This window comes from Arachis ipaensis, chromosome B2 (genome assembly GCF_059453495.1).
Source record: "Arachis ipaensis isolate K30076 ecotype BB chromosome B2, ASM5945349v1, whole genome shotgun sequence".
Lineage (NCBI taxonomy): Eukaryota > Viridiplantae > Streptophyta > Magnoliopsida > Fabales > Fabaceae > Arachis > Arachis ipaensis.
This window is the reverse complement of record NC_142437.1, coordinates 117,452,317-117,467,753: the sequence shown is the minus strand read 5'-3', so window position 1 is coordinate 117,467,753 and position 15,437 is coordinate 117,452,317. Positions and strand designations below refer to the sequence as shown.

The window sequence follows — 15,437 nt, the reverse complement described above, 5'->3', positions numbered from 1 at the left end:
TTCTCAGGCCAATCAACCAAAAGAAACCTTAGCCCATTTTTTCCCTATACCTTCCTCAAACATACCCAACCCTTTTCAAACCCAACCCACTCTTTCAAATGAAAAAGTGATAGAGGAGACCCCTATGGACCCAAACCTTAACCCAAAACCTTCGGACCCAAATGTTTTGTGCTTCTCTAGATCAGACTTAGATGAATTTATGGCAGAAGGCACTTCGGCTGTGATGGAATGGGGTAATAGAGATGCTCCCGCAGGGGAGGATATGAACTTGGCCTAAATAGGCCCATATGGTTCTCACAGTACATCTTTGAACACTGAAGCCTTAAGCTTCCTTCTTTTCTTTTTATAGTGATGATTATTTTCTTATGCAATGCTAGAGGGGCTGTCAGCCCAAATTTTACTAGAGTTTTGAAGGATTATGTGTCTAAATACAAACCGGACTTAGTTACGATACAGGAGACGAGGTGCAGGGGTACAGTTGCACACAATGCTATTAAAAAAAGGTGTTTGTTATGGTGTCTAAAAGATATTGTCTAATTGTTAAAATAGGTTAAATAATTAATTAAAAATTTAAAAGTATAAAAGTTAAAATTTTTTTAATATTTTAAAATTACTATAAAAGATAATTTAGACAAAAGTTGGACACCAAACAAAAGACATCATAGAATTGGCCATTAAAATAACAGGTTTTAACTTCAGTTTGGTGATTGATGCTCAGGGGTTCTCAGGAGGAATATGGCTCATGTGGAATAATCCCAATCTTTCGATTCAAGAGATAAGTAAAAATGAACAACCTTTGCACATCTCGATTTCAGACAATCTAAGGGAATGGTTCCTTACTATCGTCTATGATAATCCAAACGAAGAAAGGAAAAGGGAGTTGAGAAATTATATTGTTGATCTAGTCCCTACGATGAACTGTCCTTGGATGCTCTGCGGGGACTTCAATGATATCAGTGACATAAGTGAAAAGAAAGGAGGAGCACCTCCTAACTTAGCTCAGATAAGGCATTTTAGGGATTGGATGGACTCGTACGGGTTCATGGATTTAGGTTTTCAAGGTACGTGCTTTACTCTCAGAGAGAGAGAGAGAGAGAGATTGGAGGATTTGTTTTCATGAGGCACTTGTAGAGACTCTATTGCGAATAAAATTCGATCACCATCCCATTCTGATTAAGTATATAGGTAACAGTCATGTTCTTAAAAACAAGCCATTTCGGTTTGAATACATGTGGATGCAGCACAATGAGTTTCAGCCTTTTCTCAAGAATACCTGGAACAGAGATTTAGCCCTTAATCAATCTATAAAGGTGTTTGTGGAGAAAGTTAAGCAGTGGAACCACAACACTTTTGGAAATATTTTCAATCAGAAGAGGATAATTCTCATCAAGTTGAAGGGGATTCAGAACTCTCCTATATATGGGAAAAGTGAGTTCTTGGACAATTTGGAGGAAGATCTTAACAAAGAACTAGTGGTGATGTTGGACAGAGAACAAATGCTTTGGATTCAAAAATCCAGAGAGACTTGGATGGTTGAAGGAGATCATAACACAAGATATTATCACACCAAAGCCATTATCTGCCGAAGAAGAAACAAGATTTTCAAGCCAAGAGACTCCGGTGGTAGCTGGATAGATAACCTGGACAATCTCAAAGTTCATGTTTGTTCCTACTTCAAGAATCTGTTCCAGGAAACCAATCCCAATAGAGATTGTAATATTCATACGCAGACTATCTACCCAAAGATGGAACCAGGCTACATGCTCAAAATGAGAAGCATTGTAGAGGCTGATGAGATAGAACAAGCCATATTTTTCATGGGTTCTCTCAAGGCCCCTGGTGAAGATGGTTTCCATCAAGTTTTTATAAAGATAATTGGGAACTAGTAGGTAGCAGTTTGAAGAGTTTTGTCATGAACTTCTGGTCTAACCCTAGTAATATTAAGGAGGTTAATAACACTTTCCTTGCTTTGATCCCCAAGATTGATCAACCAGAATTCGTTACTCAGTTCAGGCCTATTTCCTTATATAACATTTCTTACAAAATGATTACAAAGGTAATTGCCAATAGAGTTAAGTCTATCCTAGATAAAATAATTTCTCCTGCTCAATCAAGCTTTATTTCAGGTAGAAGAATACAAGATAATATAGTGATTGCCCAAGAGATTATTCATAGTATGAGAAGATCCAATGCGAGAAAAGGGTCCATGGCTATAAAGATAGACCTAAAGAAGGCTTATGACCATCTTAATTGGAATTTTGTTGAAAAATGCCTTATGGAATTCAGCCTGCCCCGAGAAATGATTCACATTATTATGCAATACATTCGGACAACAAGCTTCCAGGTTTTATGGAATGGGGAGCCTTCGAAAAAGTTTACACCGTCTTGTAGTATTAGACAAGGGAACCTTTTGTCTCCCTATATTTTTGTTATTTGCAAGGACAGATGATCACATTTGATTGAAGATAAGGTTGTCGAGGGTGAATGGAAGCCTTTCAGAATTGGTAAGTATGGTTTGGCCATCTCGCATTTGATGTTTGCAGATGACTTGATGCTCTTCGAGGAAGCTTCTTGTAACCAAATGGAGGTTATTAAATCCTTTTTGGATCATTTTTGTGAAATATCGGGACAGATAGTGAATGGCCAAAAAATACAAGTTTTCTTCTCCAAGAAGGTTAACCCAGTTAAAAAATAGGAGATTGTTGATCTTGAAGGTTTCAAAGAGACGAGGGAAGTTGGTAGATACTTGGGGGCCTACATCTTAGAAGGAAGAGGCACTAAACAAAGATACAATCATATTATTGACAAGGTGAAGGGTCATTTGCAGGGACAGAAACGAGATAGCTTATCGATGGCGGGGAAAGTTGTTATAGCTCAATCAGCCATCACACCTATAGCCTTTTTTTATGCAACATAGCAAAATCCAAAAGTCTATCTGCAATCAGGTGGAGAAAGAGCAGCGACGCTTTATCTGGAGCGACGATCAAAATAGGAAAAGGGCACATCTCATAAATTGGAACACTTTGTGTTTTTCCAAGGAGGCAATGAAGGGAAGAGATCAATGAGAGATGCTAGGAGTGTAGGGAATATGAGAAAGTGTCATTGATGCATGCACGCACACACAAGAAACATTTTGTTAGGATTTGGTTGAATTAGTCCCACATTGCTCAGGATAGCAAATGGAGTGGGTGGCCTAGGTTATAAATATGAGGCTAAGTTCTCCATTTATTTTTGCACCAGTCAGAAACACTTTAAGCTTGTATCTGATTTTTCTTTTCCTCTGTACTCTTTGACTATAGAGTGTTGTGAGGTGTAGTTAGATATTTGCTTTGAGAGAGTGTGGGTGTACTGGGGTGCCGGTGAGAGAAAGAAGTCTATGTGTTGTAACAATTTTCACATAGTGATATTCTCTGGTTGTCATTTGACAACGGCCGTGGTTTTTTCTCCGGTAATTGGAGTTTCCTCGTTAAATTCTTGTGTTGTGATTGTGTCTATTTTATTTCTCTGTCAAAGGTGTTTTCTCAAGGGGGAATGGTGTCTTATTCCCAACAAGTGGTATCAGAGCTTCGGTTCGGTAGGATTTATTCTTAGTATGCTCTGTGGTTGCAGCCTAGTCTGACCTTCCACATCAGAAAAGAATTTTGTCCTGTGGCTTGAGGTTGATCTTTGGTTGCTGTTGTTGTTGCTGGAAGGCAGTGTGACACTGTGAGAGTGCAGTTTGGAAAGGTTCTGACTAAGGAAAGACTTGGTATTTAAGTGTGTCCATTGTGACCCACCTCTCTTTCCTGGGGACCCTTCCTAGTGCACGGTTGAGTTATACTATTCCAGTATACGGTTGCAACAATGTCAGGATATTCAAGTGCTGTGAAGCTTGAGATAGAGAAATTTGATGGAAGAATCAATTTTGGCTTGTGGCAAATACAAGTCAAGGATGTGTTGATACAATCAGGTTTGCACAAGGCGTTGAAGGAGAGGATCTCTGGTATGAAGGATGAAGAATGGGAGGAACTAGATTTGAGAGCTGCAAGTGCTATTCGCCTGTGTTTGGCTAAGAATGTTCTTGCAAATGTGCAAGGAATGAAAACAGCCAAGGAACTTTGGGATAAACTCGAAGGGTTGTATCAGTCAAAGGGCATCTCAAATCGGTTGTTATTGAAGGAGCAGTTCCATAATCTACGCATGGATCACAATGTGAAAATCTCCGACCATCTTAGTGCTATCAATGGTATTGTCTCTGAATTAGAGGCAATTGGAGTGAAAATTGATGATGAAGATAAGGCACTAAGGCTCATATTGTCTCTTCCCTCTTCCTATGAGTATATCAAACCTGTTTTAATGTATGGGAAGGAAACTCTGAATTTTGAAGAAGTTGCCAGTAAGCTCATTGCTGAAGAAAGAAGAATGAAAAATGAGGGTAGTACTTCATCAGATTTGGCGCTTGTAGCTAGAAGTGACAATTATGGAAAAGGAAATCGTGGAAGGAGTGTAACATGCTGGAAATGTGGAAAGTCTGGGCATGTAAAGAGAAATTGTCCAGGTAATGCGGTTTCAGAAAAAGACTCTCAATCTGATACTTGTAATATTGCTCTCTCTATGAGAGAAGACGATGTTCTCTAGAAGACAAGAAGTATCCTCATGGTATTACCGCACTGCCATGGATAAGGATAAGTTGTGGCAATCGGGTCCACAATTGCACACGGGCATTGGTTGGCGTTGAGATGCAAGGTGTGTGGCGGAGTTAGGTCGATGGCTGAAGAACTTCCAGGAAAAGCCAATTTGGAAGTTGCACCATGAATTTTCAGCAAGGTTTCGATCTGTACCAAGGCGAAATGCTTGGAGTGGTCTAATTCCAAGTGAGTATACTTTCATGGTGGAGTATGATAGTTCTCTGAACTATGATTGTCGGTATAGACAATGGCAGCAAAGAATTGTCGGTGTTGACAATAGAAACTGAAGATGTGTGACTATTTCAATCAAGGTGGAGATTGTTAGGATTTGGTTGAATTAGTCCCACATTGCTCAGGATAGCAAATGGAGTGGGTGGCCTAGGTTATAAATATGAGGCTAAGTTCTCCATTTATTTTTGCACCAGTCAGAAACACTTTAAGCTTGTATCTGATTTTTCTTTTCCTCTGTACTCTTTGACTATAGAGTGTTGTGAGGTGTAGTTAGATATTTGCTTTGAGAGAGTGTGGGTGTACTGGGGTGCCGATGAGAGAAAGAAGTCTATGTGTTGTAACAATTTTCACATAGTGATATTCTCTGGTTGTCATTTGACAACGGCCGTGGTTTTTTCTCCGGTAATTGGAGTTTCCACGTTAAATTCTTGTGTTGTGATTGTGTCTATTTTATTTCTCTGTCAAAGGTGTTTTCTCAAGGGGGAATGGTGTCTTATTCCCAACACATTTCTCATGCTCACCTGTCTGTTTTTGTTTGTTTTTGTTTTTGTTGTTTAATTGCTGAGTTCTGTTTTCTTGCTAGTTGTAGTATGTATGCACATTTCTAAGATTGTTGGAGTTCTGACTACTATTTTTGGTTAATGAAGACAAGTTTTGACTATTTTTTATTACCAAATTATTTCTGTTTGTAAATTACACACCGAAATCATCATTTACCTGTATTACACGTACATAATTATTATATCAGAAAAAAAATCTCAAATTCTCCATGCATTTGTGTTGCCTTAAAAATTAGTATAGCTTCTTTTTTTTTTTTTAACTTTTCATTACCTTATGAAACAATTATACTAACATTACAATAATTATTAATTAAAATTCGCCTAACTAACCATATTGACTCCTTAGCTGTATTTATCTTTTTTTTTTTGTCCCCTTCAATCTATACTATGATACCAATAATAATCAAAAGAAACAAAGACAGAAGATGGCAATTGATAAGTAGTCAAATTGTTTCTTGTTTAACTAAAGGGTGATTTTATTATAATCAAATTGGAATATAATAATGCGGGAGCTTGACAAAACGAAAGAAAGATCCTTCGTACAACACTCCAAAAATGCCAATTTCAATTTTCAAGTTCATAGCAGTTTCAGAATATGGCTAACATATTTCGAGGACTAAAAATAGGTTACCAAAATGACAAGTAAAATACGATGGAGATGTATGCAGCTGATCAGCGATCAATTAAGTAACTAATATCTACCTAATTTTTAGGAGTAAAAATCTAAAATAATTCCTGAAATTTACATCATATCTCAAGTTTACGTGCTCTTTGCCACTACAAAAAAAAAAAAAAATAGCGATAAATTTTTAAGAGCAATAACATAATGGCCACTATATTTTTTATTTAACTTGTATTTTTACGACAATTATATATTTATTGTTATTACTGTATGTTATAATGATAATTATATAATTTTTGCGACCATTAAAAATGTCTTTACCGGTAATTATATAATTACGGCTAAAACTTTTTAGTGACAAAGTATAAGATGATTAATTTTTAACTGCTAGTAAATATATTAGTAACTATTTTTATTGCCGTTAAAGGTAAAACAAATGACTGCTAAAAGTATTTTTTTTTTAATAGCGTGTGAAAAGAAGCAAAATTATTCTTTTGATTTTAAAGTAAAAATTTGTGATTAGTGACTAAAGCAGTAACAAGTGCTGACATATAGAAGCTTTAACTTAGATAATCATGATTGCCAAATATGAAACTTGATAAGTTTAGAAGAAATAAGTTAATAAAATGGTGATTTGCATAATTAAACTAGTCAAGTTATAATTTTTTATTTGATCAAAATTGAATAACAAGCTTAGTTAAAATCTTTGACTTAGTAAAAAATTCAATCATTAGCTAATCATGTATTAAAAATAAGGTGTACATGATGATACGATTAAGTTGATATTTATCAATTTGTTATATAACTTGATAAAATTGTACAAGATGACAAATTAATAAGATTAAGTTGATATTTATTAATTTGATAAAAATTGAACAAGTAGTATGATAAGTTGTATGCACATTTCTGAGATTGTTGGAGTTCAGGTTTACTATCAACTTGAACAACATTATCCACTTCTAGTGGTTTTAGGATTTCAGCTTGGAAGTCGAAATTGTGTATACAGAATGCTCATGAGACTTTAGTTCCATTTATAAAAGTTCATTCATATCATCGTATAATGCAATTGCATTTGTGGTCTTTAATGTTCATGGATAGGATTGGTTTCTCCTTCCTATTGTGACATATTTTGCTTTCAGGCATTCAACTTTATCTAGCAATATTGATTCCTAGTTCTAAGGAATCCTCAACACCAAGCCATGCAAAGAATGGTGCAACTAATTCTGCACGACTCCAGCTCTTGAAATTTGCCACGTATCTTTATTAAAAAGTGATATATCTTTCATAGTTATAATTGAAGTGGTCTAATATTTGGGTGTAATAATATATCTTAAAAAATTTTAAATAGAATTTTTTTTTTGGTATTGTACAAATTTTGAACGAGAATCTAAACTAGTTATACAATTTAAATAAAATATTACTCAACTACTCTAAGTCTCAAGCAATACCAAAAATAATTCATGGGAATCTAAACGAGTTAGACACTATATATATATTACATATAGTTATTCAAATGAATGTTCTAGATTATAAAGAATAGCAAGCCCAAGTTGTTCAATAGTTGGTTCTCATAATTACAAAATCGACTCACATCAAATCACTCATCCTTCTATTCCTCTTGATACCTCCCATGCTCTCCGGATCAAATATGATGTTTTTAATAGTTTTAGATGTTCAAGCACCCAATACAGTTTTTTTAGTCATTTGCATAAAGCATTGGAAAGAAAAAAAGTTAAAACATATGTTGATTACAAACTTAGAGAAGGCAATGTATAATTATCAACATTTTTTTACGACAATTGAGCAATCACAAATTTCACTGCTCATATTATCAGAAGATTACACATCATCAAAATGATGTTTAGATGAGCTCTTCAAGATAATTGAATACATGAAAAAATATGGACAAATTGTGATACTCACATGCTACAATTTGGATCTATCAGATATACATCATAAAAATTTAATATATATTGAATTGAATAATATAAAATAAACGAATTAATACGATATAAATTCAAGAACTTTAAATAAAAATATAAACTGAATAGAAAATTTTTGTGCATGACACGAGGATCGCACGTACATTGCACGAGAATCTAAATTAGTTATACAATCTCATCAACACCAATTGGATTAACAATCTCGCTGCATGCTTGTTAATCACATGTCTAGTAATATAGAAGTTGTTCATCTGGATCATCAAATCTATTTTTAACGTAGAATGAAGAATTTTTAAAGTGACTATAAGCTACAATAACTTCAAATATCTTACCAATAATGATATCTATTTTATTAGCTGCTCTATTAATGACACCACATATCCTCTCAACTAATGGTGTTATATTGAGCGATAGTACAATACACATGATACAAATAATCCTTCAGAACATCAACCTTTCTCATTTTTTTCCAAATCTTAAATCTCTTGCAGAGAATTGAGAGGTCGTGAGGCTTCTTGGCTATTTTGTCAAATTTATACTAAGATTTCCGTATATAGTATGGTAGTAGCTCTCACTTGTTTCTCTAAAATCTTAGGTTACAACATAGTAATATCCATGTTGTGGGACTACACTATCAAAATAAAGAATTGGAGCTGATGAAGCCAAAACACCATGAGCAATATGAGGATACTTTTGACGAAATCTTGCTACAAGAATTCCACCATAAGAGCCTCCATAATCAAGTTTAGGAGAATTATAAGCATTTAAACTTTTCTTGATGTGTAGATAGCATAGTCTGCTAATGCATGTGCTGAGTTCAAATACTCCATAGTACTTGAATTTCTCAATATATAGCATTATCTTTGAGAAATCCAACAGTATTGATTCCCAATTCTAAGGAATTCTTAGCACCAAGCCATGCAAAGATTGGTGCAACTGATTTTGCACGACTCCAGTTCTTGAAATTTGTCACGTATCTTTATTGGAAAGTGATGTGTCTTTCAGGGTTATAATTGAAGTGGTCTAATCTTTGGGTGTATTAATATATCTTAGGAAATTCTAAATAGAAATTTTTCTTGTGGTATCGCACAAATTTTGAATGAGAATCTAAACTAGTTATACAATTTATATATAATATTACTCAACTAATATAGCGGTACTGGTGCGAGTTTTTTTACAACCACACTTACTAACCGGCAAGTGCACTGGATCGTACCAAATAATACTTTACGTGAGTAAGGGTCGATCCCACGAGGATTGATGGACTAAGCAACAATAATGTTTGATAGGCTTAGTTAGACAAACAAAAATTGGTGTTGAGATGCAGTATAAAAGAGATTAAACAATATAAAAAATATTGAAGAAGGGCAAGTAATTAAGTTGGGAATAATATATGGAGAAGACAGTTAAGGCTTCAGAGTTATCTATTTTCTGGATTAACTTTTCTTATTAACTATTTTAATTATGCAAGATTTAATTCATGGCAAACTATTTATGACTAGACCTTAATTCCTTAGACCTTCCTAGTCTCCTCTAAAATTCATCAACTGCCAATTCCTTGGTCAATTAATTTCAATTAGAGGGTGATGATCGAATCCTAGTTTATATGCCACAAGAATCCTAATTATTCAAAGATAAAGGGATTATATGTCACGTATCCCGTTAAATACAAACAATTAGAAATTCAGGATAATATGTTTTCAAGCTATTGTTCAAGTAAAGAGCTTTTCCAAGTTTTACAAGAACTCAAATAGAACATGGGTCATACTTCCGTTCCACCCAAATTCATAAAATAAAGAACGAAAACAATTATTGAATTATAAATCAAAATATGAATTAAAATAGAAAAATAATATTATCAATCCATACAATAGACAGAGCTCCTAACCTTAACAGTGGAGGTTTAGTTGCTCATGGAAAAGAGAAAATAAGGATTCAGGTAAAAATGTACCGCGTTCAATCTGATGGCATCAGATACCTTTTTATAACTAATCCTAATAAATTTAAAATCTAATATTTAAAATTAAACTTAAAATAATATCTTTTCCTAATTTAAGATTTGAATTTAAATTCGAATTAATTAACAAGTCTTCAACTGATGGGTGGAGACCACTTGATTTGTCCATTCTGCAACTTCTAATATGTGATTTCTGGGCTAAGAACTGGGTCAAAACGGTCCAGAAATCGCCCCCAGCGTTTTTCTACATTTTCTGCATGTGGCGCATGTGACGCGTCTGCGTCATCCACGCGTTCGCGTCATTTGTGCAGATTCCAGTCCACGCGTTCGCGTCAGGCACGCGATCGCGTCATTGTGATTTCCTTCATTCCGCGCGGTCACGTGAGCCATGCGTCCGCGTCGGTATTCGCTGGTCATATCCTTGGCTTCTTCTCTTTCTCTGCAGAAACTCCATCAAATTCCGCCAAATGCTACCTAAGATAAACAGTATTGTACAAAACTCAAAATAGCATCCATAGTGGCTAAAATATAATTAATTCTTAATTAAATTCAACAATTTAGATGCAAATTCACTAGAAAAAGATAGATAAGATGCTCACGCATCACAACACCAAACTTAAACTGTTGCTTGTCCTCAAGCAACCCAAACTAATATAAGCTTAGGATGTGAATTTGCGTGAGAATGAGAGTTCAATTAAGCCCATATCTTCTCTTATAGTGGGGTTTACAACTGCAATCCTGAACAGTTTTTGCATCTCACTTTATCCTTTGAAGTTCAGAATGATTGGCATCCATAGGAACTCAGAATTCAGATAGTGTTATTGACTCTCCTAGTTCAATATGTTGATTCTTGAACACAGCTACTTTATGAGTCTTGGCTGTGACCCTAAGCATTTTGTTTTCCAGTATTACCACCGGATACATAAATGCCACAGACACATAACTGGGTGAACCTTTTCAGATTGTGACTCAGCTTTGCTATAGTCCCCAGTTAGAGGTGCCCAGAGTTCTTAAGCACACTCTTTTTGCTTTGGATCACGACTTTAACCGCTCAGTCTCAAGCTTTTCACTTGACACCTTCACGCCACAAGCACATGGTTAGGGACAGCTTGATTTAGCCGCTTAGGCCATGATTTTATTCCTTAAGGCCCTCATATCCATTAATGCTCAAAGCCTTGGATCTTTTTTACCCCTTGCCTTTTAGTTTAAAGGGTTATTGGTTTTTTCTGCTTGCTTTTCTTTTCTTCCTTTTTTTTTTATATATATATAAATTTTTTTTTCGCAAGCTTCGTGTTTTTCACTGCTTTCTCTTGCTTCAAGAATCAATTTTATGATTTTTCAGATTATCAATAACATTTCTCTTTTTCATCATTCTTTCAAGAGCCAACAATTTTAACATTCATAAACTTCACTATAAAAAAATATGCACTGTTCATGTCATGCATTCAGAATCACAGAAAATACCACCACATTTAAGTAAATAAGACTATTATTCAATATAGACCCACTTTCTTATGCAATATATCACTCCTATATTTTTTTATTTTTGATTTAAGCTCAGTGAGTAATACATGAGACATCTTTCAGAATTAAAGCAATAGGAAAACTAAACTAGTCCTAGGATTCTAACTAATAAAGGATCATGCAGCAAACAAAGCAAAATAACAGGAAACCGAAACATAACATAGAAAAAGAGGGGAGGAATAAAAATGAAAGGAACTCAACCACCTTAATTATCCTAGCGGTCGCTTTATTCTTCAGGTTGTGCTCCTTCGCGAAGATGATTTGCCTCCCTTTTGTACTAGAAAACCTATAAGCACAGCGTCAACACCAAACTTAAAGGTTTGCTTGTCCTCAAGCAAAGAAGAACTGAAAATAGAAGAGACAAATATTTAAATGAAAGAAAAAAATAAATGAATAAGAGAATAAAAGAGAATTAGGATTGGGAGAGAGAGAAAACTGGGCGGCGCAAGTGACGCGGCCGCGTGGGGCACGCGGTCGCGCGCATTGCTCTTATACTGATTGACGCGATCGCGTCGGTCACGCGGTCGCGTGACCCAGTTTGTGCTTCTGGCGCGAGTGCAGCCTCGCGCCAGCACAACTCTCTGTTCAAATTGATATAATTGCCAAAATTGGGGTGACACGATCGCATGGGGCATGCGATCGCGCGAGTGGGCAGTTAATGGGGTACGACGCGGCCGCGTGGGGCATGCGGTCGTGTGAAGGGAATTGCGCGTCCAGCACCGGTCCAGCACCACTCTAGCACAACTTTCAGCTGTGCACCCGTTTTACGTCGAATTCCATGGCACGCGATCGCGTGAGCGACGCGGACGCGTGGGTGGCGAAAATCACAAGCGACGCGAACGCGTGGGGCACGCGTTCGCGTGGGATCATTTGTGCAAAAGGCATAAGTCCAGCGCCACTCCCTCGCAACTCTCTGTCAAATTTATTTTTCACGCACACATGATTGACGCGTTCGTGTCAATGACGCGATCGCGTCGTGTGCCTCTTTTTTTTTCTTTTTTTTTTTTTTGAGATATAGCTTGAGGTGTTCGGTTCCTGGAAGAACATAGCTGCATGATCAGAAAAATTAGTAAGAACTCAATAAAAATAAATTAAAATAACTAAGAAAACTACTACGATGAAAAATAAATAAGGATACGAAATTATCGGGTTGCCTCCCGACAAGCGCTTCTTTATCGTCACTAGCTTGACGATCAGTTCCTCTAAGGAGGAGGATCATAGGGGCTCAGCTCTTCACCCCTTACTTTGAACTTCTTTCCTGTGTCTCTATAACGTAGCTCAATATGCTCCAGAGAGAGGATTCTGATTACTGTATAAACCCATGCTGGATTGCTGGTCAACACCACCTTCATTCCTGGGGAGAAATCTTCAGTGGGGATCTTTTTGTTTCTCCATCCTCTGGGTATTTTTTTTCTTTTTGGGGACCTCCTCCTTGGTGGATGATGCAGTTCCAACACCAAACTTAGGTTTGATGTCAGGCGGAATTTTATCGGTTGTCACCATAGGAGGTTTGAGTTGCAAATTCTGCTGTGCATCATGAGGGGGTTCTTGAAGGTTTGGATCAATGAGTTCAGCCTGCATGCACCTCTCTTCTTCACCTGTTGAATGTACATCTTTGAAGACATGAAAGACCAGTTGCTCATTATGCACTCTAAGCACTAATTCACCCACTTCTACATCAATCAGAGCTCTTCCAGTGGCTAGGAATGGTCTTCCTAGAATTATAGAGGCATTCTCATCCTCCCATGTTTCAAGAATCACAAAATCTGCTGGGAGGAAGAACTTACCCACTTTGACCAAGATATTCTCCACTAATCCGTATGCAGGCTTCATAGATTTGTCTGCCATCTGTAATGCTATCTTTGTGGGTTGTGCCTCTTGGATATGCAGCTTCTTCATCACAGATAAGGGCATTAGATTTATGCTTGCCCCTAGATCACATAGGGCTTTCTCAAAGGTTGTGCTCCCAATGGTGCATGGAATTTGAAAGCTCCCTGGATCTGGCATCTTCCTTGGCAAGTCATTCTGGATGACAGCACTACATTCCTTAGTCAGGACTACTGTCTCATCTCCTTTTAAATGCTTTTTCTTTGACAACATCTCCTTCATGAACTTGACATAGATAGGCATTTGCTCCAAAACCTCAGCAAAAGGAATATTGATTTGTAACTTTCTGAAGATTTCCAAGAACTTTGAAAACTGCTTGTCCTTGGTCTCCTTTTGAAGTCTCTGAGGATACGGCATCTTAGGCTTGTACTCAGGAGCCTTTGGCAGTGTAGGATAAGTGTCAAGAGAGTCTGGGAATGGGTTGTCTGCACGCTTTGGAGGGGCGTGCTCCACTTGTCCTTTCTTCTCCTCTGGAGCTTCCTTTTCAACTAGCTCTTCATTGGCCTTGGCCTCAGAGCCAACTACTTTACCACTTCTCAATTGAATCACTTTGCAATCTTCTCTTGGGTTCACCACTGTAGCCTCTTGAAATGTACTTGCAGACCTCTCAAGTATTTGCTGCTCAGTTGGCCCACTAGCACCTCTAAGTTTGTAATAGAGGCTCTGGTTTCCTGTATAACTTGTGCTTCTGTACTTGCCACTTGTTCACTTATTACAGTGATAGCCTTGCATTCCTCTCTTGGATTTGGAATTGTATTACCAGGAAGGCTATTAGTGGTCCTCTGATCAATTTCATTAACCTTTGTGGCTAATTGACCCATTTGAATCTCCAAGTTCTTAATGGATGCTCTGGTTTCCTGTCTAAAACCTGTCAATATTGCTTCCATATCATTGTTTTGCTGGAAACCACCCTGAGAACTATTGTTGAAGTTCTGAGATCTCTGAAGTTGGTCCCTCCACCCAATGTTTGGGTGATTTCTCCATCCCGGGTTGTATGTCTTAGAATATGGATCATTGTTGGGATTCCTAGGACCACTCCCCATGTAATTCACCTGTTCATAAGAAGGCTGAGCATAATCATGATTATCATTTTGAACAAAATTACCTGCCCCGTCATAGGAGATTTCTTGGGGTGGATTTTGAGTGTTGATAGCTAAGACTTACTTGCCACCCATCTGTTGAGTAAGAAGAGCATTGGCAGCTTCTACTTCCAACACGCCTCTCTTTTGAGAGGTCTCAGAGTTCACAGGATTCCTGTTAGATGAATATAAATATTGGTTGCTTGCAACCAATTCAATCAGCTCAATAGTCTCCTCTGGTGTCTTCTTCTTGTGCAATGAACCGCCTGCAGAGGTATCTAAGCTCATCTTGGACATCTCACCCAAGCCTTCATAAAATATATCTAGTTGAGTCCACTTGGAGAACATGTCTGGAGGGCATTGCCTAGTCAGCAGCTTGTATCTCTCCCAAGCTTCATAAAGAGTTTCACCCTCCTTCTGTCTGAAAGTATGAACCTCCAACCTAAGCTTAGTCAGCTTCTTTGGTGGGAAAAATTTAGTGAGAAACTCTATAACAACCTTTTCCCAAGTATTCAGACTCTCCTTTGGTTGGGAATCTAGCCATAGCTTTGCTTTATCCCTCAAAGCAAATGGAAAAAGCATGAGTTTGTACACCTCTGGGTTCACTCCATTTGTCTTCACAGTATCACATATCTGCAGAAAATCATATATGAACTGATTTGGATCTTCATGAGGAAGACCATGATACTGGCAATTTTGTTGCACCAGGGTGACCAATTGTGGCTTCAACTCAAAGTTGTTTGCAGTTATAGGAGGCACCACAATACTTTTTCCATAAAGATCCGCAGTAGGGGCAGAATAAGAGCCAAGCACTCTCCTCTGTTGATCATCCCCATTCAGATTTACCACATTGGCATTAGCATTATTTGCCATAGTGGATTCTGCAGCCTTGCAAAGTCTTGCTTGTTGTAAACGTCGCCTGAAAGTTCTTTCAGGTTCAGGATCAAAGTCTAAGAGATGTTCTTTG

The 15,437-nt window shown here is 37.1% G+C and overlaps 1 non-coding gene across 1 annotated transcript; it reads left to right on the top strand.

The window, feature by feature from the left end:
- Positions 1-14,813: 14,813 nt before the first annotated feature.
- On the top strand, positions 14,814-14,920 carry LOC148575349 (small nucleolar RNA R71). The gene has a single exon (XR_015906013.1). It is a non-coding gene; the product is annotated as a small nucleolar RNA R71 (small nucleolar RNA).
- The last annotated feature ends 517 nt before the right edge of the window (positions 14,921-15,437 follow it).